The 25,170-nt window shown below is 38.8% G+C and overlaps 1 long non-coding RNA gene across 1 annotated transcript in view; it reads right to left on the reverse strand.

Annotated features, from left to right (window-relative positions):
* The window catches only part of LOC116534725, a 162,867-nt gene extending 138,111 nt beyond the window's left edge, over positions 1 to 24,756 (reverse strand). The window contains exon 1 of the long non-coding RNA XR_004261848.1: positions 24,183 to 24,756. This is a non-coding gene — a long non-coding RNA (uncharacterized LOC116534725). The remainder of the gene's footprint in view (positions 1 to 24,182) is intronic.
* Positions 24,757 to 25,170: the final 414 nt, after the last annotated feature.

Genomic DNA, 25,170 nt, shown 5'->3' on the forward strand with positions numbered 1-25,170 from the left:
CCAATCCATGAAATTCTGTTTTCTATTCAATTCCATTTTCCATTCCATTCCTTTCCTTTCCATTCCATTTTCCATTTCATTCCATTCTCCATTCCATTCCATTCAATTCCATTCTTCATTCCATTCCACGCCATGATCCATTTCATTGCATTCCATTCCATTATCAATTCCATTCAATTAAATTCTGCATTCCATTCCATTCCATTCCATTCCATTCCATTCTCCGTTCCACTCCATTTTATTCTATTTTCCATTATATTCCATTCCATTCTTCATTTCATTCCATTTCATTCTTCATTCCATTCCATGCCATTCTCCATTTTGTTCCATTCCTTTCCATTCTCCATTCCATTCCAAACCATCCCATTCTCCACTCTATTCCATTCCATTCCACTCCATTCTGTTTTCCATTTCCTTCTCAATTCCATTCCATTCTCTATTACATTACATTCCATTCTCCATTCCATTCAATTCCATTCTCTATCCCATTCCATTCTGCATTCCATTCTCCATTCCATTTCATTCAATTCCATCCTCCATTCCATTCCAGTCCATTCTCTGATTGATTCCATTGCATTCCATTCTCCATTTCAATCTTCATTTCATTCCATTCTCCATTCCATTCCATTCCATTTCCATCACATTCCATTGTCCGTTACATTCTATTCTCCATTCCATTCCATTCAATTCTGAATTCCATACCATTCCATTCCATTCCAGTCCATTCTCCGTTTCATTCAATTCCATTCGATTCTAAATTCCATTCCATTCCATTCTTCATTCCAGTGCATTCTATTCTATTCCATTCTCCATTCCATTCCATTCCATTTCCATTGCATTCCATTGTCCATTCCATTCCATCCTACATTCCATTCCATTCCATTCTTTATTCCATTCCATTCCATTCCATTCTGCATTGCATTCTATTCTCAATTCCATTCCACTCCAATCCATTCAATTCTGCGTTTAGTTCGGTTCCATTCCAATTCATTCTCCACTCCATTCTATTCCATTTCTGTTGCATTCCATTTTCCATTCCATTCCATTCCATTCTCCATTTCATTCCATTCCATTCCATCCTCCATCCATTCCAGTCCATTCTCCGTTTGATTCCATTGCATTCCATTCTCCATTCCATTCTTCATTCCTTTCCATTCTATTTCATTCGATTCTCCATTCCATTCCATGTCCATTGCATTCCATTGTCCATTCCATTATATTCTCCATTCCATTGCATTCCATTCTGCATTCCATTCCATTCCATTCTCCATTCCATTCCAGTCCATTCTCCGTTCCATTAGAATCCATTTGATTCTAAACTCCATTCCATTCCATTCTCCACTCCATTGCATTCTATTCTATTCCATTCTCCATTCCATTTCCGTTGCATTCCATTGTCCATTCAATTCCATCCTACATTCCATTCCATTCTCCATTTTGTTCTATTCTCAATTCTATTCCATTCGGCATTCCGTTCAATTCCATTCCAATTCATTCTTCACTCAATTCCATTCCATTTCTGTTGCATTCCACTGTCCATTTCATTCCATCCTCCATTCCATTCCATTCTCCATTCCATTCCATTCCATCCTCCATTTCATTCCATTCCATTTTCCTTTTCATTCCATTCCATTCCATTCCTTTCCATACTCCATTCCATTCCATTCCACTCCATTCTATTTTCCATTCCATTCTCGATTCCATCCTATTTTATTAAGTTCTCCATTCCATTCTATTACATTCTCTATTCCATTCCAATTTATTCTCCATCCCTTCCCATTCCATTCTCCATTTAATTCCATTCCATTCCATCCTCCATTCCACTCCACTCGATTCTCTGTTTTATTCCATTGCATTCCATTCTCCATACGATTCTCCATTCCACTGCATTTTATTTCATTCCACTCACTATTCCATTCTATTCCATTTTCTTCGCATTCTGTTGTCCATTCCATTCTATTCTCCATTCCATTCTGCATTCCATTCCATTCCATTCTATTCCATTCCATTCTCCATTCCATTCCAGTCCATTCTCCATTGCATTCGATTCCTTTGATTCTCCATTCCTTTCCATTCCACTCTCCATTCCATTGCATTCTATTCCATTCCATTCTCCATTCCGTTCCTTTCCATTTCCGTTGCATTCCATTGTTGATTCCAATCCATCCTCAATTCCCTTACATTCCATTCTCTTACATTGAATTACATTCCATTCCATTCTCCATTTTATTCCATTTCATTCCCCATTCCATTCTATTTTCGATTCCATTCTATTCCATTACATTCTCCATTCCATTTTCTGTTCCATTCTGTTACATTCCATTCAATTCTGAGTTCTGTTCGATTCCATTCCATTTCATTCCCCACTCCATTCCATTCCATTCCATTCCATTCCATTTTATTCCATTCCATTCTCCATTCCACTCCACTCCATTCCATTCCATTCCTTTCCATTTCTTTCCATTCTCCATTCCATTTCATTCGATTCTATTTCATTCCATTCCATTTTACATTCTATTCCATTCCATTCTCAATTCCATTCCATTACATTCTCCATTCCATTATATTACATTCTCCATTCCGTCTATTCGATTATATTCCATTCTCCACTCCATTCCATTCAGTTCCTTTTTCAATTCCATTCCAGTTTATTCTTTATTCCACTCCATTTCATACTCCTTTCCTTTCCATTCAATTCTGTATTCCATTCCATTCCACTCCACTCTCCATTTTCCATTACCTTCCATTCCACTCTGCATTCTTCATTCCAGTCCATTCCATTCTGCATTCAGTTTCATCCCATTCCATTCCATTCTTTATTCCATTAAATTCCATTCCATTCTTTATTCCATTAAATTCCATACCATTCTCTGGTCCATTCCATTCTCCATTCCATTTCATTCTCCACTCCATTTGATTTCATTCCATTCTCCATTACATTACATTACATTACATTACATTACATTACATTACATTACATTACATTACATTTCCATCTCATTCCATTGTCCATTCCACTCTATTCTCCATTCTATTCCATTCCATTCTGCATTTCATTCCATTCTCCATTCCATTCCATTTTGCATTCCATTCCATTACATTACATTCTCCATTCAATTCCAGTCCATTCTCCATTCCATTCAATTCCATTCAATTCTAAATTCCATTCCATTCCATTCTCCATTCCATTTCATTTTCCTTTCCATTCCATTACACTCCTTCCTCCATTCCATTTCATTCAATTCCATTCCGTTCCATTCTCCACTACTTTCTTCATTTAATTCCATTCCATTCTCTATTCCCTTCCATTCTCCATTCCATTCCGTTCCATTCCATTCCATTCCAACTCCATTCTATTTTTCATTCCATTCTCAATTCCATCCCATTCCATTCAATTCTCCATTCCATTCCATTCAATTCTCCATTCCATTGCATTACATTCTTCATCCCGTTGCATTATCCATTCCATTCCATCCTCAATTCCACTCCAGTCCATTCTTCGTTTTATTCCATTGCATTGCATTCCACATTCCATTCTCCATTCCATTCCATTTTTTTTTCATTTCACTCTCCATTCGATTTTATTTCATTTCTGTTGCATTTCATTGTCTGTTCCATTCTATTCTCCATTCCATTCCATTCCATTCCATTCTGCATTCCATTCCATTCAATTCTCCATTTCATTCCTGTCCATTCTCCGTTCCATTCAATTCCATTTGATTCTCCCTTCAATTCCATTCCACTCTCCATTCATTGCATTCTATTCTATTCCTTTCTCTATTCCATTCCATTCCATTTCTGTTGCATTGCGTTGTCCATTCCATTTTATCCTCTATTTCATTCCATTCCATTCTATTCCATTGCATTCCAATTCATTCCATTCTCCATTCTATTCCATTCCGTTCCATTTCATTCTCCATTCCATTCTATTTTCAATTCCATTCTATTCCACTCCATTCTCCATTCCAATTCATTCCGTTCTCAGTTTCATTTCATTCCATTCCATTCAATTCTGATTTCCGTTCGATTCCATTTCATTTCATTCCCCACTCCATTCCATTCTCCATTTCATTCTCCATTCCATTCCACTACATTCTCCATTCCATTTCATTCTCCATTTTATTCCATTCCATTCCGTTATCTATATCATTCTCCATTCCTTTCAATTCCATTTTTTTGCATTCCATTCCACTCTCTATTCTATTCCATTCCATCGTCCATACCATTCCAGTCCATTCTCCATTCAATTGCATTCCATTCAATTCTCCCTTCCATTCCATTCCATTCCATTCTCCATTTCATTCCATTCTATTTCATTCCATTCTCCATTCCATTCCATTTCCATTGAATTCCATTGTCCATTCCATTCCATTCTCAATTCCATTCGATTCTCTATTCCATTCCATTATCCATTCCATTCCATTCTCCATTCCATTTCATTCTCCATTCCATTCTCCATTGTATTTTCCATTCCATTCCATTCTTCATTCAATTCCATTCCATTCTCCATTCTTTTCCATTTCATTCCATTCTCCTTTCCACTTTACATTCCATTCTCCATTGCATTCTCCATTCAATTCCATTCTCCTTTCCATTCCATGCCATTCTCCATTTCAGTCCATTCCATTCCAATCTTCATTCCATTCCATTCCATTCTCCATTCTATTCAATTGTTTGCTCCATTCCATCCATTCCAGTCCATTCCGTTTTCCATTCCATTCCATTCCAATCTCCATGCCATTTCATTCTCGATTCCATTCCATTCCATTTCTCTATTCCATTCCATTCTCCAATCCATGCAATTCTGTTTTCTATTCAACTCCATGTTCCATTCCATTCCATTCCTTTCCATTCCATTCTCCATTTCATTCCATTTCTTTTTATTCTCCATCCCATTCTATTCTCCATTCCATTCAATTCCTTTCTTCATTCCATTCCACTCCATGATCCATTCCATTCCATTATCAATTCTGTTCCATTCCATTCAATCCAATTCCATTCCATTCTGCATTCCATTCCATTCAATTACATTCCATTCTCAATTACACTCCATTTTATTTTATTTTTCATTCCATTCCATTCTCTGCTTCATTCCATTCCATTCTCCATTCTGTTCCATTCGTTTCCATTCTCCATTCCATTCCATCCCATTCTCCATTCCATTCCATTCTCCATACCAATCCATTCCATTCCACTCCATTCTAATTTCCATTCTATTCTCAATTCTGTTCCTTTCTCCATTCCATTCCATTCCAGTCCTTTCTTTATTTCCATTCTCCATTCCATTCCTTTCCATTCTCCATTCCATTCCATTCCACTCCATTTTATTTTTCGTTCGAATCTCTATTCCATCTTATTCCATTCAATTCTCCATTGCATTCCATTTCATTCCATTCCATTCTACCTTCCTTTGGATTCCATTTGTTTCTCCATTCCATTCCATTCCATTCCATTCCACTCTTCATTCCTTTGCATTCTATTCTATTCCGTTCTCCATTCCGTTTGATTCCATTTCCGTTGAATTCCATTGTCCATTTTATTCCATCCTCCATTCCATTCCATTCTATTCCATTCCATTCCATTCCAATCTCATTCCATTCCATTCCTTTTTCCATTCCATTCTTTATTCCATTCCATTTCATACTCCTTTCATTTTCATTCCATTCTGTATTCCATTCCATTCCACTCCACTCTCCATTCTTCATTCCAGTACATTCCATTCTGCATTCAGTTTCATGCCATTTCATTCCGTTCTCCAATCCATTTATTCCGTTCCATTCTCCATTCCATTCCACTTTATACCATTCTCCATTCCATTCCATTCTCCATTCCATTTCATTCTCCATTCCATTATCCATTACATTCCGTTCTGGAGACAGAATGGAGACCAGTTTCCATTTCAGTCTCAACTCTATTCGATTCTCCATTCCATTCCATTCTCCATTCCATTCAATTCCATTCCATCCTCCATTCCATTCCAGTCTATTCTCCGTTCAGTTCCATTCCATCCCATTCTATTTTCCATTCCAATCCATTCCATTCCATTTTATTCTCCATTCCATTTCATTATATTCCATTCCATTCTCCATTCCATTCCATTCCATTCCATTATATTCCGTTTCATTCTATTCCATTCCATTCCATTCCACTCCATTCTCCATTCCTTTTGAGTTTCGATTCCATTCTCCATTTCATTCCATTCTCCATTCTATTTAACTCTTCATTCCATTTCATTCCATTCCATTCTCCATTCCATTTCATTCTCCATTCAATTCTCCATTCCATTTCATTCTTCCTTCCAATCCATTCTATTCCATTCTCCATTCCATTCCATTCTCCATTCCATTCTTTGTTCCATTCCATTCTCCATTGTGCTCGATTCCATTCCATTCTCTATTCCATTAAATTCCATTCTTCATTCCATTCCATTCCTTTCTAAATTCCCTTCCATTCCATTCTCCATTACATTCAACTTTTTTCCATTCTCCATTTTATTCCATTCTCCATTCTATTCCTTTCTCTATTTAATTCCATTCCATTTGATGCCCTTCTCCATTCCACTCTCTATTCAATTCCATTCCATTCTTCGTTTGATTGAATTCCATTACATCCCATTCTCCATTCCATTCCATTCCATTCTCCATTCCATTCCATTCCACTCCATTCTCCATTCCATTGTCCATTCCATTCCATTCTTTATTCCATTCTTTGTTCCATTCCATTATATTTAACTCCATTCAATTCCTTTCTTCATTCCATACCATTCCATTCTCCATTCCATTTCATTATATCCTCCATGCTATTCCATTCCACTTTCCATTCCATCCTCCATTCCATTGCATTCACCATTGCCTTCTTTATTCCATTCCATTTCCCGTTCAATTCTTCATTCCCTTCTCCATTCCATTCCATTCTCTGTTCCATTCCATTCTCCATTACCATTTCCATTCCATTCCATTCTCTGTTCCATTCCATTCTCCATTCCATTCCATTTTTCATTCCATTCATTGCATTACATTCCATCCTCTATTCTAACATCTTCTATCCTCCATTCCTTTACATTACATTCCATTCTCCACTCCATTCTTCACTTAATTTCATTTCGCTATCCATTCCATTCCATTCCATTCTGTTCCATTCTATTCTCCACTCCATTCTTTATTTCCATTCCATTCCATTTTCAATTTCATTCTATTCCATTCTACTCTCCATTCCATTCTCGGTTCCATTCAATTCCATTCCATTCCATTCTCTGCTTCATTCCATTTCATTCCACTACGTTCCGTTCCATTCCATTCCATTCCATTAAATTCCATTCCATTCTGCGTTCCATTCCATTCCATTTCATTCCATTCTCCACGTCATTGAATTCCATTCCATTCCATTCTCCATTCCATGTCATTCGATTACTTTTCATTCCATTCAATTTTCCATTCCATTCTATTCCATTCCAATTTCCATTCCATTCCATTCCATTTTCCATTCCCTCTATTCGATTCTCTTCCATTTTCCATTCCATTCCATTCATTTTTCCATTCCATTCTTTATTCCATTCCATTTCACTCTTTTTTCCTTTCCAATCCATTCTCCATTCCATTCCCTTTCATTCCACTCTCCATTCTTCATTCAATTCCATTCCACTATCCATTTTACATTCCATTCCATTCCGATCTGCATTCAGTTCCCTTCCATTTTATTCCATTCCCCATTCCATTCCATTCCATACCATTTTCCACTCAAATTCATTCTCCATTACATTCCATTCTCCATTTCATTCCATTCTCCATTACATTCCAGTCTCCATTCTTCATTCCATTCCATTTTCCATTCCACTCTCCATTCCATTTAATTCTCCATCCATTCCATTCTCCATTCTATTCCATTCCATTTCTTTCTCCATTCCATTCCATTCCATTCTCTATTTCATTCCATTCCATTCTCCATTCCATCTATTCGATTCTATTCCTTTCTCCATATAATTGCATTGCATTTTTTTCATTCCATTCTTCATTCCATTCCATTCTCCATTCCATTGAATTACATTCCATTCTCCATTCCATTTCATTTGATTTCATTTCATTCCATTTCATTTTCCATTTCATTCCATTCTACTCCATTCTTCATTCCATTTCATTCAATTCTTTTTTCCATTCCATTCCATTCTCCATTCAATCTCTTCAATTCTATTCCATTCTCCATTCCATTCCATTCCAATGCTTTTTCCATTCCATTCCATTCCGTTCTTAATTCCATTCCATTCCATTTCTTTTTCCTTTCCATTCCATTCTCCATTCCATTCCATTTCATTCCACTCTCTATTCTCCCTTCCATTCCATTCTTCATTTTATTCCATTCCATATCATTCTCTATTCAATTCCATTCTCCATTCCATTTAATTCTCCATTCCATTCCATTTTCCATTCCATTCCATTCTCCATTTTATTTCCTTCCCCATTCCATTCCAGTTTCCATTCCATTCTTCATCCCATTCCATTCTCCATTCCATTCCATTCAATTCCATTCTCCATTTTATTCCATTCTCCATTCCCTTTCATTCCATTACATTCTCCATTCCATTACATTCCATTTCATTCTCTATTCCATTCTCCATTATATTTCTTTCTCCATTCCATTCCATTCTCCATTCTCTATTCCATTCCCCATTCCATTCCACTCTCTATACCGCTCCATTCCATTCCATTCTCCATTCCATCATATTTGATTCTAAATTCCATTCCATTCCTTTCTCCATTCCCTTCCATTCCACTCTCCATTCCATTCTCCATTCCATTCCATTCCATTCCATTCTCCATTCCATTACATTCCATTTCATTCTCTATTCCATTCTCCATTTTATTTCTTTCTCCATTCCATTCCATTCTCTATTCCATTCCCCATTACATTCCATTCTCCATTCCATTCTTTATTCCATTCCATTCTTTGTTCTGCTGCATTCCATTCCATTCTCCATTTCATTAAATTCCATGCTACATTCGATTTCATTCAATGCTCCATTTCATTCCATTTCTTTCTCCATTCCCTTCCATTCTATTCTACATTGCCTTCCATTCCATTCTCCTTTCCATTCTATTTTTTTCCATTCTCCATTACATTCCATTCTTCATTCCATTCCTTTCTTTGTTTAATTCCATTCCATTTCATTCCATTCTCCATTCCATTCTCTATTCGATTCCATTCCATACTTCATTTCATTTAATTCCATTGCATTCCATTTTTTAGTCTATTCCATTTCATTCCATTCTCCATTCCATTCCATTTTATTCTCCATTTCATTTCAGTCCTTTCCAATCTCCAATCAATTCCATTGTATTCACTATTCCTGTCCATTCCATTCCATGCTTCATTCCATTCCATTTTCCATTCCATGCTTCATTCCATTCCATTTTCCATTCCATTCCATTCTACATTAGATTCTCCATTTCATTCTCAATTCCATTCCATTCTCCATTCCATTCTCTGTTCCATTCCATTACATTTCACTCCATTCCATTCCATTCTACATTCCATTCTCCGTTCCATTACATTCTCCATTCCATTCCATTCTCCATTCCATTCCACTGTATGTTCCATTAAATTCCATTCTCAATTCCATTCTATTCCATTCTATTCTCCATTCCATTCCATTCCTTTCCACTCTCCATTCCATTCTCAATTGCATTCTATTCTTTATTCCATTCCATTCTCCATTCCATTACATTCCCTTCTCCATTCCATTTCATTCCATTCTCCATTCCTTTCTCCATTCCATTCCATTCCTTCCTTCATTCCATTCCAGTCCATTCTTTATTCCATTGCATTCCATTCCACTTTCAATTCCATTCCATTCCATTCCACTCTACATTCCTTTCCATTCCACTCTCCACTCCATTTCATTCTATTCCATTCCATTCTCCAATCCATTCCATTTCCATTGCATTCCATTGTCCATTCCATTCCATTCTCCATTCCATTCTCCATTTCATTCCATTCCATTCAAATCTCCTTTCCATTCCATTCTGCATTCCATTCCATTCAAATCTCCTTTCCATTCCATTCCATTCTACATTCCTTTCCATTCCATTCTCCCTCCTTTATGTTTTACATTCCATTCTGCATTTCTTTCTACAATCCATTCTATTCTACATTCCATTCTCCCTTCCATTCCATTCTCTATTTTGTTCCATTGCTTTCCATTCTACAATCCATTTCATTTTATTCAATTCTACATTCCATTCCATTGCATTCCATGCACTATTCTGTTCCATTCTTCATTATATTCCATACCATTCCATTCTCCATTCATTTCTCCATCCCACTGCATTCGATTCTTCATTCCATTCTCTATTCCATTCCATTCATCGTTCCATTTCATTTCATTCCATTCTCTGTTCCATTCTGCAACTTATTCTATTCTCCAGTCCATTCCATTCCATTCTCCTTGCTATTCCATTCGACATTCCATTCCATTCTCAATTTCCTTCTGCATTCCATTCCATTTTTTATTTTATTCTCCATTCCCTTCTCCATTCTATTCCCTTCTCCATTCCATTCCATTCTCCATTCCATTCCATCCTCTATTCCATTCCATTCTCCATTCTCTTCTTTATTCCATCTTATTCTCCATTCCATTCCATTCTTAATTCCCTTCAGTTCCATTCCAATCCTTTCTCCATTCCCTTCCATTCCATTCTCCATTCTATTTTATTCTCCATTCCTTTCAATTCTATTACATTTTTTCACTCCATTCCCAATACGTTTCCATTCTCCATTCCATTTTCCATTTTATTCCATTCCACTGTTCCTTCCTTTCCATTCCACTCTCCATTCGAATTCATTCCATTCCATTGTTTATTCCGTTCCATTCCTCATTCCATTCTCCATTCCATTACATTCTCCGTTCCATTTGATTCCATTCTCCATTTCATTCCATTGTCCATTCCATTCTCCATTCCATTGCATTTTCCATTCCATTTTGTTCTATATTCAACTAAATTCCATTCCATTCTCCATTCCACTCTCCATTTTGTTTTATTCCATTCTTTATTCCCTTCCATTCCATTCTCCATTCCATTCCATTCAAACCTTCTTTCCATTCCATTCTGCATTTTATGCCATTCCATTCCACTCTCTGTTCAATTCCATTCCATTTTATTCTATTCTCTATTCCATTCTCTATTCCATTTTATTCCATTCTTCATTTAATTCTATTTCATTCCATTCCATACTTCATTGCATTCCATTCAGTTTCATTCTCCATTCCATTCCATTTTATTCTTCATTCCATTCCATTCTGCATTCCATTTAATTCTCCATTCCATTCCATTCTTCGTTCCATTCCATTCTTTTCTATTCTCCATTCCATTCTTTGTTCCATTCCAATCTTTTCTATTCTCCATTCCACTCCATTTCATTCTCCATTCCATTAAAATCTATTCCATTCTCCATTCCATTCCATCCCATTCTGCATTCCATTCCATTCTACATTCCATTCTACATTCCGTTCTCCATTCCATTCCATTCTTCATTCCATTCTCCATTCCATTTCCCTCTCCATTCCATTCCATTATACAATCCATTCTATTTTATTCCATTCTGCATTCCATTACATTCCATTCTATTCTCCATTACATTCCATTCTCCATTCCATTCCTTTCTCCATTCCATTCCATTCCATTCTCCATTCTAGTCCATTCAACTTTAAATTCCATTCTCCATTCGCTTGTCCATTCCATTGCATTTTATTTTTCATTCCATTCTTCATTCCCTTCTCCAATCTATTCCATTCTCCATTCCATTCCATTCTCCATTATCTTTATTCCATTCCATTCTCCATTCCGTTCCATTCCACTCCATTCTCCATTATATTGCATTCTTCATCCCATTCCATTCTGTCCTCCATTCCATTCCATTCTCCATTCCTTTGCATTCCATTATACTCTCTGTTCCATTCCATTGTATTCTTCATTCCATTCCATTCTATTCTCCATTCTATTCCATTCCATTTGAGTCTCCATTCCATTCCTTTCAATTTCTTTTATCATTCCATTCCATTTTACTCCATTCTCCATACCATTCAATTTCATTCTCTATTCCAGTCAATTTCAATCCATTCTATTCTCCGTTCCATTTTATTCCATTCTCCATTCCATCTCATTCCATTCTCCATTCCATTCCATTCCAACAAATTTGCCATTCCATTGCATTCCTTTCCATTCTCCATTCCATTCCATTTTACTCTGTTCTCGATTTTACCCCATTCCATTCCATTCCATTGCATTCTACATTCCATTCCATTCAATTGTCCATTCCATTCCATTTTATTCTCCATTCCATTCCATTCCATCCTCCATTCCATTCAATTGCATTCTCCATTCTATTCCATTCCATTCTTTATTCCATTCCATTCTATTCCATTTCATTCTCCATTTCATTTCATTCCATTCCATTTCCATTGCCTTCCATTGTTTATTCCATTCCATTCGGCATTCCATTCCATTCCATTCTCCATTCCATACCATCCTCCTTTTTCTTCCAGTCCATTCTCAATTCCATTCCACTCTTTATTCCATTCTATCCCATTCCATTCCATTCTCCATTCCATTCCATTCTTTTCCTTCTCCATTCCATGTCATTCCATTCTTTTCCATTCTGCATTCCATTCCATTCCATACTCCATTCCATTCCATTCTCCATTATATTCCATTCAATTCTGCATTTCATTCCATTCTACATTCCATTCTCCATTCCATTCCATTCTCCATTTCTTTCCATTCTCCATTCCATTGCTTTCCATTCCATTCTTTAATCTGTTCTATTCCATTCCATTCTGCATTCCATTCCATTCCATTCTCCATTCCATTCCAGTCTCCATTCCATTCCATTCTCCATTCCATTCTTTATTCCATTCCATTTCATTCCATTACATTCCAATCCATTCTCCATTCCATTCCTTTCTTTATTCCATTCGCTCTCCATTCTAGCCCATTCCGCTTTAAATTCCATTCTCCATTCCATTCCATTCTCCATTCTCTTCTCCATTTGATTCCATTCTCCATTCCATTCCATTCTCCATTTCCTTTCATTCCACTCCATTCTCCATTTCGTTACATTCTTCATTCCATTCCATTCAATTTTGTCCTCATTCCATTCCATTCCTTTCTCCATTCCATTCTCCATTTAATTCCATTTCATTCTCCATTCTATTCCATTCTCTGTTCCATTGCATTCCATTATACTCTCCATTCTATTCCATTCCCTTCTCCATTCCATTCTATTCTCCATTCCATTTCATTTCATTCTCCATTCCATTCCTTTCAATTCCTATCTCCATTCCATTCCACTCCATTCTCTATTCCATTCCCTTCCATTCTCCATTCCAATTTCAATCCACTCTATTCTCCATTCTGTTCCATTCAATTCCATTCTTTATTCCATCCCATTCCATTCTCCATTCCATTCCATTCCATTACATTACATTCTCCATCCCATTCTAACCCATTCTCCATTCCATTGTATTCCATTCCATTCTCCATTCCATTCCATTCCACTCCACTCCATTCTTGATTTTACCCCATTCCCTTCCATTCTACATTCGATTCCATTCCATTCCATTCTCCATTCCATTGTCCATTCCTTTCCATTCCATTTTATCCTCCATTTCATTCCATTGCATTCTCCATTCCATTCCATTCCATACTCCACTCCATTCCATTCTCCATTCCATTTAATTTCCATTCCATTTCATTTTCCATTCCATTCCATTCCATTCTCCATTCCATTCCAGTCCCTTCTCCATTCCATTCCAGTCCCTTCTCCATTCCATTCTATTCCATTCCATTTTATTCTTTATTTCATACTGCATTCCATTCCATTCAATTCTTTCTCCTTTCAATTCCATTCCATTTTGTTCCATTTTCCATTCCATTCTCCATTCCATTTTATTCTCCATTACATTTCATTCCATTCTTCATTCCATTCCATTTCATTCTCCATTGCATTCCATTCCATTCCATTCTCCATTCCATTCCAGTCCATTCTTCGTGCCATTACAGTGCATTCCATTCTCCATTCCATTCTGCATTCCATTTCATTCTGTTGCATTCCATTCTCCATTCCTTTCCATTCCATTGCATTTCCATTGCATTCCGTTGTCCATTCCATTCCATTCTGCCTTCTGTTCCATTCCATTCAGAATTCCATTCCATTTTTCATTCCGTTCCATTAAATTCTCAATTCAATTTCATTACATTCCATTCTTTATTTCATTCCATTCTCCATTCCATTTTCCTTTCGATTTCATTCTCCTTTCCATTCCATTGCATTATCCATTTCATTCCATTCTCCATTCCTTTCCATTCTCCTTTCCTTTCCCTTCCATTCTCCATTTCATTCCATTCCATTCCACTCTCCATTCTCCATTCCATCCCATTCCATTGCATTCTCCATTCCATTTTCCACTCCATTTCATTCTCCATTCCGTTCCATTTTTCATTCCATTCTTTATTCAATTCCATTCTCCATTCCATTCTATTTCATTCCATTCTCCATTCCATTCCATTCTCTGTACCATTCTCCATTCCATTCTGCCTTCCATTCCATTCCATCCTCCATTCCCTTCCAGTCCATTCTCCATTTCATTGCACTTTGTTCCATTCTCCATTTCATTCCATTCTGTATTCCATTCCATTCTATTCCATTCCATTCTTTTTTCTGTTCCACTGCATTCCATTTCCATTGCAATACATTGTCCATTCCATTCCATTTCATTCCATTCCATTCCATTCTCCATTGCATTCCATTTTCAATTTTATTCCGTTTCATTCCATTCTCCATTCCATTTTCTACTCCATTCAGTTCCATTCTATTCTCCATTCCATTCCATTATCCATTTCTTTGCATTTCATTCCATTCTCCATTCTATTCCATTCTCCATTCCATTCTTCATTCCATTTCATTCTCCATTACATTGCATTCTCCATTTTATTCCATTCCATTCCATTCTCTATTTCATTCCTTTCCATTCCATCCCATTCTACATTCCATTCTATTCCATTCTCCATTCCATTCCATTTCATTCTTCACTCCATTCCATTTTATTATCCAACCCATTCTATTTTATTCCATTCTCCTCTCCATTTCATTCCATTCCTTTCCATTTTATCCTCCATTCCATTCCAGTTCATTCTCCTTTCCATTCCATTCCATTCCATTCTCCATTCCATTCTTTATTCCATTCCATTCCATTCTTTTTCCATTTCCATTTCATTCCATTGTCCGTTCCATTCCATTCTCCATTCCATTCTATTCCATTCCATTCTCCATTCCATTCCTTTTCATTCCATTCTCCATTCCTTTCCATTCTTTATTCCATTCCATTTTCAGTTCCATTTTATTCCGTTCTATTCTCTGTTCCATTCCATTCCACTCTCCACTCCATTCCATTCCATTCTCCATTCCATTCCATTCTCCATTCCATCTGTTCGATTCTATTCCATTCTCCATCCCATTCCATTCCATTCCTTTTTCCATTACATTCCATTCTTTATTCCATTCCATTCCATTCTTACTTCCTTTCCATTTCATTCTCCATTCCATTCCACTCTACATTCTCCATTCCATTCCATCCCATTCCATTCTGCATTCAGTTCCATTCCATTCTCCATTCCATCCCATTCCATTCTATTCTCCATTCCATTTTGTTCCATAGCATTCTCCATTCCATTCCATTCTCCATTCCATTTTTTCTCCATTCCATTCCATTTTCCATTCCATTCTCCATTCCATTCCATTCCATTCTTCATTCCATTCCATTTCATTCCATTCTCCATTCCAGTTCATTCCATTCCATTCTCCATTCCATTCCATTCTCCATTCCCTTCCATTCCTTTCCATTCTCCATTTTATTTCATTCTCCATTCCATTCAATTCCATTCTTCATTCCATTCCACTCCATTCTTCATTCCATTCCATTCCATTCCATTCTCCATTCCATTCCCCATTCCATTCCATTTTTTATTCCATTCCAATACATTCCATCCCATTCCATTCAATTCTCCGTTCCATTCCATTCTCCATTCCATTCCATTCTCCATTCCATTCCATTCCTCTCTATTTTCCATTCCGTTCTCCATTCCATTCTTTATTCCATTCCATTTCATTCTCCATTTTATTCCATTCTCCATTGCCTTCCATTACATTCTGCATTCCATTTTCTTCCATTCCATTCTCCATTCCGTTCCATTTCATTCCATTCTCCATTTCGTTCCATTCCCTTCCATTCCTTTTTATTCCATTCCATTCTCCATTCCGTTCCATTTCATTCCATTCTCCATTCCATTCCTTTTTATTCCATTCCATTCTCCAATCCATACCATTCCATTCTCCATTCCATTCCATTTTCTATTCTCTGTTCAATTCCATTCCATTCTCCATTCCATTCATTCAAGACGCTCATATTCTTCCAAGGCTCCCACTATTTATCCACAGCATCTGGTAATGGTGCTGTCCAGCTTCTTGAAATTGAGGCTTCTAAGCTACCCAAGTCTCCTAACATCCATCCTCTACAAAGCACGTATCTGTCTGTTGCGTTTTTTAAACGTTGTATTTCCTGCAGTACAGTACCTTAACTCTCCTTCCTACCCTGCAATGTAGTTCGGATCAGCTGATGGCCTCTTACATTACGCTTCTGTCTTCCCCAAATCAAATCCTAAATGTTATCTTTCACACCTACAGCTGTCTTTGAGGTTTCCCATAGAGTCCCTGGAAAATCACTTAGGGTTTGTTCTTTCATCTTGCGAAAAAAAGGAGAGGTACTGGAAGTAATTCAGCTTATCAGATATGTTATTAATAAATTGTATGGGAAGCTTTTGAGGTAGGAGGCAGGATTAGACTCTGGAGGTGGAGACTTGGACAAGAACCAGATTGAGAGCTAGCTAAAACAGGGCTAAGGTGGAAGCAGCTCTCCATAAGACATGCCCACTAATGTGCCATGGCAGTGCAACACTCAGAGGTTACTGCCCCTTTCTGTGGCAACCACCCAATGACCCAGAAGTTACCACCCTTTTCCAGAAATTTCTGTATAACCCACCCCTTAATTTGCCTATAATTAAAAGTGGATATAAATACCACTGTTGAACTGCCTATGAGCTGCTACTCTGGGCACACTGCCTATGGGGTAGCCCGCTTTGTAAGGAGCAGCATCTCCACTCTGCTGTGCACCCCTACTTCTATAAAGGTTGCTATCTCACTCCACCGGCTCACCCTTGAATTCTTTCCCAGACAAGCCAACAACCCTCTTGGGCTAAGCCCCAGTTTGGGGGCTCACTTGCCCTGCATCACTTTGTCAAATCAGAAGAGATGCTTTTATTTGGGCAGAGTACTTTTTATTTGTTTGTTTGAGACAGTCTCGCTCTGTCACCCAGGCTGGAATGCAGTGGTGTGATCTCAGCTCACTGCAACCTCCACCTCCCAGGTTCAAGCAATTCTCCTCCCTCAGCCTCCCGAGTAGCTGGGATTACAGGCACACACCACCATGCCCAGCTACTTTTTGTGTTTTTAGTAAAGATGGGGTTTTACCATATTGGCCAGACTGGTCTTGAACTCCTGACCTCATGATCCACCCCCATTGGCCTCCCACAGTGCTGGGATTACAAGTGTGAGCCACCACGCCTGGTCTTTTTATTTATTTATTTATTTTTTTTTGAGATGGAGTCTCACTCTGTCGTCCAGTCCGGATTGCAGTGGTGCGATCTCAGCTCACTGCAACCTCCGCTTCCTGAGTTCAAGCGATTCTCCTGCCTCAGCCTCCCAAGTAGCTGGGATTACAGGCATGCACCACTACGCTCAGCTAATTTTTGTATTTTTAGTAGAGATGGGGTTTTGCCATGTTGGCCAGGTTGGTCTCACACTTCTGATCTCGGCTTCCCAAAGTTCTAGGGTTACAGGCGTGAGCCACTGTACCCAGCCTGGGCAGGCTATTACTAACATAAAATTTTCAGAAATTTCTAGACAATCGTCAACGTCTTTGCTATCCATGATACGTTATGATTCCTGGTGCTGTTTTGTCTAATATTACACAGAACAGTATAGTGTTATCAGTCATAATTTGTAAGTTTTTTAAATGTTAATTTGGTTGCAACTTTAATTCTCTAATTTGAATCTACCATCTTCTGGGCCAGGGTTTTTAATTGAAGATTCACATCACTTAACTATGGAGTTTTATTAACATATAGGTGTTTAAGACCTAATCCAGATTTGCTGACTCTCTTTCCTCAAGTCAAATAAAAACAAACCCAGACTAAATAAAGAGACTTTATTGGAAGGGTTATTGCAAGGGGGTGTGGTAAGGGACTATTGCCAGGGGGAGGTTGCTCTGACCATAAGATCTGTAAGTGTCTCAAAGGTTTGGGCAAAGGGCTTTTCTTTTGTAGAGGACAGTAAATAAGGCTAGAAAGATAGCGGTATGGGAAAGCAGAATGGGAGGGTGTCATGACAGGATGACAGACCCAAGAATGTCTTATCCCAAAGCCAGTCTATCTTCTTTCCTTTTTTTTTTTTTCTGTTTTCTTGAGACAGAGTCTCACTCTGTCAGCAAGGCTGCAGTGCAGTCGCATGAATATGGCTCACTGCAGCCTCAACCTCCTGGGCTCAAGTGATTCTACTACCTTAGACTCCTGAATTGAGTAGCTGGGTCTACAGGCATGCACTACTACACCTGGCCAATTTTTAAATTTTTTGTAGAGATGGAGTCTTACTTTGTTGCCCAGGCTGTTGTTGGATTCCTGGGTTCAAGAGATCCTCCAGTCTTGGTTTCCCAAACTGCAGGGATCACAGGTGTGAGTCATTGCACCTAGCCCAGTCTGTTTTCAGAAGTAAGAGGGCTATCTGCTGGCTCAGGCTGAGGGTGGGCCAATCCTTAGGAGCCTTGGGGGAAGGAGAGAATATGAACCAAAGATTTTGATTTTATTTCCATTTGTTCAATGGGGACAAAAGAGTTCAGCTAATCATTTATGAGGCAAAGAATGGGAATTTGGAGAGTCTGTCTGACCTGGTCATGAGTAAACAAGGGGCATCTGGGAGTCTTATCCAAGTCATATAGGGAAGGGTGGTCTTCACAATAAGCTGCTTCCTGGAAGGCAGAGTGGGGGGATTTCTCAGCCTTTGCCATTTTCCAGAAACTTAACATTGTCATTGGTATATTCTAGCTATATACTTGGTTTATTTATGATATATTGTGGCTCAGGTTTGTTGTTTTATATCTTGAGATTTTTTTTCCCTGAAAATGTTATGTTAATTTTTGTAAATTAGATGTAACATCTACTTTTCTTTGAAAATGGGGTTAATCATTATAGATATTTTGACTGACTTCATCTTATTTTGCATGCCCCAGAAACAGCAAATATTCTTATGAGTTGCATTTTCTTTGTAATGAACTCTCATCACAGCTTTCACTTTTGATGATTATAAGCAGTATGTTAACCATAGTCATTTTAAGTTTTCTCTTATCTACTGATAGTGTTCTGTTTTATTCTGATGCTTCTCTGAAAGGACTTGAAATCACCTACAGGCCAGGGCACTTTGTCTTCAATAAAGAATGACTGTCTCAGAGCTCTGTGGAAAAGGACTATGTCAGGTACCTTTGGATACAGACTTCTGATGGCACTGCTTAAGCCACATAATTGGACTGAGTCAGGATTTCTAGAACTCTGAGAAACAAATGGATTCATGAGACTGCTAACCTAAGATTGAGCAGAGCAGGAATTAATGACATAGGACTGAATGAACTGATGAGAGATGGTTATGGGTTTTGCTAGGAATATTGTCGTTCTAATGTTCTGTTTTCTGAATATACAAAGAGCTCCTTTATCTTAAGCTATCTATAACTCGTAACAATTTAGTAGACTATATTCTTGTAAACTAAAATGAACATTTGTGCATTGGTCTATTTTCACACTGTTATAAAGAACTGAGACTGGATAATTTATGAAGAAAAGAGGTTTAATTGACTCACAGTTCAGCAAGCTGTATAGGAAGCATGGTGGAAGGCCTCAGGAAACTTACAATCATGGCAGAAAGACAAGGGGAAGCAAGCACATCTTACCATGGTGGCAGGATAGAGAGAGAGAGAGAGCAAAGGGGGAAGTGCCACATGCTCTCAAACAAACAGATCTTGTGAGAACTCACTATCACAAGAACAGCAATGGGGAAATCTGCCCTTATGATCAAATCGTCTCCCACCAGGCCCCTCTGCTGACATGTGGGGATTACAATTTCACATGAAATTTAGTTGGGGACACAGAACCAAACCATATCAATTTGCAAATGGTGTATTTTTCTTATTGCCTGGTCTTTCCAGAATTTGGAAACTCTGAGTATTCTTAATTTCATGGCAATGTAATTATTTACACAGGCTCGATAAGAATCTGTCCTCCTTGACCACAGGACAGAATTGGAAACATTGGTTACGCAACAAAGGCTTTTAAGTCTTTTGTCATCTACGGATAGTTTTTTTCTTTTACTCTGGTGTTTTCCCAAATGTCATGTTTGAGAATGATGCTCATTTAAGCAGTTATGACCAGAACAAAGGTGGACTTTATGGAGCCTGTGACAAACCGACTGCTGTGGCAAGCACTAACAGGACAATCACAGTACAAAACTCTAGGGTTTGGAAGCAAATCCATGCCCTCTTATCCATTTGAAAAAGATTCTGCTTTTCTACTGGCCCTTAGTAAAGAATAAACACTGAATCATGAGATATCAAGTAACCTTGTGACTTGAGCTTCCCAACATAAATTTATAGTTATTGACCCACCTAGCCACAGATTAGACCTGTGCAGCAAAAATAGAAAAGGCTGGACTCAAGCAGGTCCAGAGGACACCAGTAAGTCAGTAAGTTCTTTGACATTGACTCCTGTTGCATTGCCTCCTCTCGCTCAATCCTCATCTATGCCTGCAGTGAGTTCCTTATGACTAGGTAGCTGAGAAGGAAATATCTGGGCTTGATTTGCACAGTTCTCCATATGCTGGCACCAACAGAAAGTGGATGGCAATATTACAGTCTCACTTGGGTGACTCTGAAGTACAGTGACATGTAACAGAGCTGAGAATGGGGGCTAGGATCCTAATTCTTTTAATTTTTTAATTTTTATTTTTATTTATTTTTTTAAGACAGGATCTTGCTCTGTTCCATAGGATATGAAGTTTAGTAGCTCAATCATGGTGGTTTACTGAAGCTTTGAACTCTTGGGCTCAAGAAATCTTCCCACCTCAGTCCCTTGAGTAACTGGGACTACAGGTACAAGCCACTATGTCTGGCTAACTAAAAAAAAACTGGGGGCAGACAGGGGTCTCACTATGTTACCCAGGCTGGTCTTGAACTCCTGGCCCCAAGTGATCCTCCTGCCTTAGTCTCCCGAGTAGCTGGGATTACAGACATGTACCAGTGTGCCCACCTGGCTAATGAGACCTAATTCTTAATTCTTGGCCTTTCTCTTCAAGTTGCAAGTTGGGGCAGGAAACAGAAGTCAATGCAGGGCAAAGAATTTCTCCTCACATGCCCCTCCCTTTTTATCAGGAAGAAACCCTTCCCAGTAGCCTCTGGCACAATTCCCTTAAAACTCATTAGCCAGGACTGGGCTACATGCCCATCACTCAACAGGGAATGGGTCTCCCTTCCCAGAGAAAGGACCCGGGTCTCCCCCAAGTCATCCACAACACTAATTCTAGTGGTATGAAGAATGGGAGAACAAGTCATCAGTTTTGTAGGCCATTCTTAACCTGCCCCTTGGCCAACCCCCCCCCACCCACATTAGGATGCTTCCTTAGCCACCTTCTCTTCAAAAGCATCAGTAAATATAAACAAATCCACTTTCTTCTACAGAGATAGTAACCATCCTTTGCTTGAGCTACTAATACCTATGTAATCAGAGCCATATCATCTATTCCAGCTTCCCAAAGAACTTTCCCCAAACCAAAAGGTCTCTTCCCCAAGAAGAATTCTGGTGCCAACTCATTACAAAAACTAACAAACTACGTTCATGGTGTGATCTCAACTACTGAAAAATATGTATGGAAAAGGACTAGAAACAAACGTACTGAAATGTAAATAGACGATGCTTCTGGTTGATGAGATTATAGGTATTCTTTTTTTTTTCTCCTTTATGCGTTTCTATACTTACCAACATTTCTGCGCTCAATATGTAAGCCCTTTCCAGCTGAAAAATACACCTATCAGGTCAGATATTCTGGTTGTCCCTCCAGATCCACATCCTTGCTTTGCATCCTAGGAAACTACCCCAGGAGGGTGACCTATATAAACTGCATTGAGTCCCTTATCCTCTGGCTTCCAGCTAGGCTTAGCCAATGAGATGCATCAGCAGGCGATGAGAGGCAGGAAAGGAGATCAAAGTATTTGTTCAACCTCCTACTCACCACCACTCTCTGCAGCCTCTCCATGGCTGCAGTTCTCCCAGAACCCAGTAACACTGCTCCTTCAGGCCTATGGGAGCCCACAGGGCTCTGAGAGGACAGGTGTGCTTCTGGAGGCTGCAGGGATGGCAGAGCCCGCTCCCTGCTTCATGAGCTCACTGGGGCCTTGCTGAAGAGTTGAGGGTGTGTCCTGGGAGCTTCACAGCCCCATTATTTCCCTTCACTCTGACTAAATTGTCCCTTCACCCATTCTAAGGTGCCCCTTGAGTCTGTCATCTTTTCTTGCCACGACATTAACTAATATGTCTATTAATAAACCTCTGAAAGACACACCTGTCCACTCAGAGTGGAAGACTTGAAACTGTGTCAATTCACTTAGATGTACACACTGATATGCATATGTAGCTCTTGGCACCTAAAAAGGAACACAACCTACCCCACAGCCTGCTGATGGCTTCCAGAATAACTTCCTCCTTAGCTGAAGTGCCACTAGAGGAGAAATTCCAATTCTCATTTTACTGAAATGTAGGATCCTTGGCATAAAAAATTTCCTTTGAAAAGTGATACATGCTATAACCTCTCGTAAACAGTTCTGCAGTATCTGCTAAAGCAGGACCAGAGCATATCCTGCAACCCAACAACTCCATTCCTCCAACAGAAATGTGTGCATGTATTAACCAAAAGACATGTACACAGTTGCATTATTTGCAATAATCCAAAACTATCATATGAAATATTTCAAATGATCTATTACATGCAACATGGATGAACCACAAATACATAATGTTGAAAGAAGCCAGATATGCAAAAAATACATGATTCCATCTTTATTATGTTTAAAAATAGGCAAAACCAACTTATGGTGGCAGAAGTCAGGAAAGAGCCCTGGAGCAGAAGGATAGTATGGTAGAATTCTATTTCTTATCTGTATGTTGGTTAAACAAATGTGTGTTGTTTGTGAAAATTCATTATGCTGTATATTTTCTATTGGTGCACTTTTATGCATGTACATTATATTTGAATATAAAAGTTTGCATTATAAAAAGTGTCATGTGTAGAATCCTGCAAACCAGAGACATCATAGATCCAAATAATTTTAGGTTTCCTATGCCCAGAGTGGGCTCCATAGACGGTAAAACACTTTTGTCTCTGCCCTCCAGTATCCAGTATTCCAGCCCATGAGACAATGGCACTCCCTGAGTGAGGCCAATCCATAGAAGCAGTAGCAAAAACTCAGAACCAGCGCTTCCACCTGCAGAACAGTGAGACCAAATGAGCCCTTCTAGAAGACATCTGGCTCTTTCCCAGCCTTCAAACAGCAGCCATGCGGCCTGGCAGACTTCCTGTTCTGAGTCTCAAGAGGGCTTCTGGGAATTGAGGAGGATGCCTGAGAAGAGATTCCCAAAGCTTACTGCTTTAGTTTCCCCACTTTAAGAATCACCTAAGCGGCCGGGTGCAGTGGCTCACGCCTGTAATTCCAGAACTTTGGGAGGCCATGGCAGGCAGATCACAAAGTCAGTTCAAGACCAGCCTGACCAACATAGTAAAATCCCATCTCTACTAAAAATACAAAAATTAGCTGGGCGTGCTAGCACATGGCGGTAATCCCAGCTACTCAGGAGGCTGAGCCAGAATAGTTTGAACCCAGGAGGCAGAGGTTGCAATGAGCCGAGATCACACCATTGCATTCCAGCCTGAGCAACAGAGTGAGACTCTGTCTCCAAAAAAAAGAATCACCTAAGGCTTACTCCTGTCACCTGCCACCATTTAAGATGTTCCTGCTTCCCATTCTGCCATGATTGATCTAGTTTGGGGCACTAAGAAGAATAAGGCATCAGTTTGAGAAGAGCCTCTATCATAACAACATGAATTCTGCTAAATTTAAAGCACGAAACAACATCAAATTTATGGTGATGCTTGGGTGGAAAAATGGTGAAATAATTGATGCATTACAAAAAGTTTATAGAGACAATGCCCCAAAGAGATCAGCAGATTACGAATGACTAACTCATTTTAAGAAGGAACAAAATGATGTTGAAGATGAAGCCTGCAGCAGTGGACAATCCACATCAATTTGCAATGAAAAATTAATGTTGATTGTGCCTTAACTGAAGAGGATACACAATTAACAGCAGAAACAGTAGCCAATACCATAGTAATTTCAATTGTTTCAGCTTACACAATTCTGACTGAAAAATTAAAGTTGAGCAAACTTTCCACTTGGTGGATATCAAAACTGTAGTGTCCAGATCAGCTGCAGACAAGAGCAGAACTTTTGGTGGAAGTTTTACACAAGTGGGATTTGAAGCATTTCTTTTCTTTCTTTTTTTTTTTTTTCTTTCTTTTTTTTTTTTTTTGTTTTTGGAGATGGAGTCTCACTCTGTCGCCAGGCTGGAATGCAGTGGCATGATCTTGGCTCACTGCAACCTCCACCTCCAGGTTTCAAACGATTCTCCTGCCTCAGCCTCCTGCATAGCTGGGAGTACGGCACAGGCTACCATGCCCGACTAATTTTTGTATTTTTAGTAGAGATGGGGTTTCACCATATTGGCCAGGCTGGTCTCAAACTCCTGATCTTATGATCTGCTCACCTTGGCCTCCCAAAGTGCTGGGATTACAGGCATGAGTGACCATGCCCAGCTGATTTGAAGCATTTCTTTAAAGAATTGTAACAGGAGATGGAACGTGGCTTCACCAATACAATCCTGAAAACAAAGCACAATCAAAGCAATGGCTACTAAGAGG

Source organism: Sapajus apella, unplaced genomic scaffold (genome assembly GCF_009761245.1).
Source record: "Sapajus apella isolate SASKATOON/1434 unplaced genomic scaffold, GSC_monkey_1.0 scaffold89, whole genome shotgun sequence".
NCBI lineage: Eukaryota > Metazoa > Chordata > Mammalia > Primates > Cebidae > Sapajus > Sapajus apella.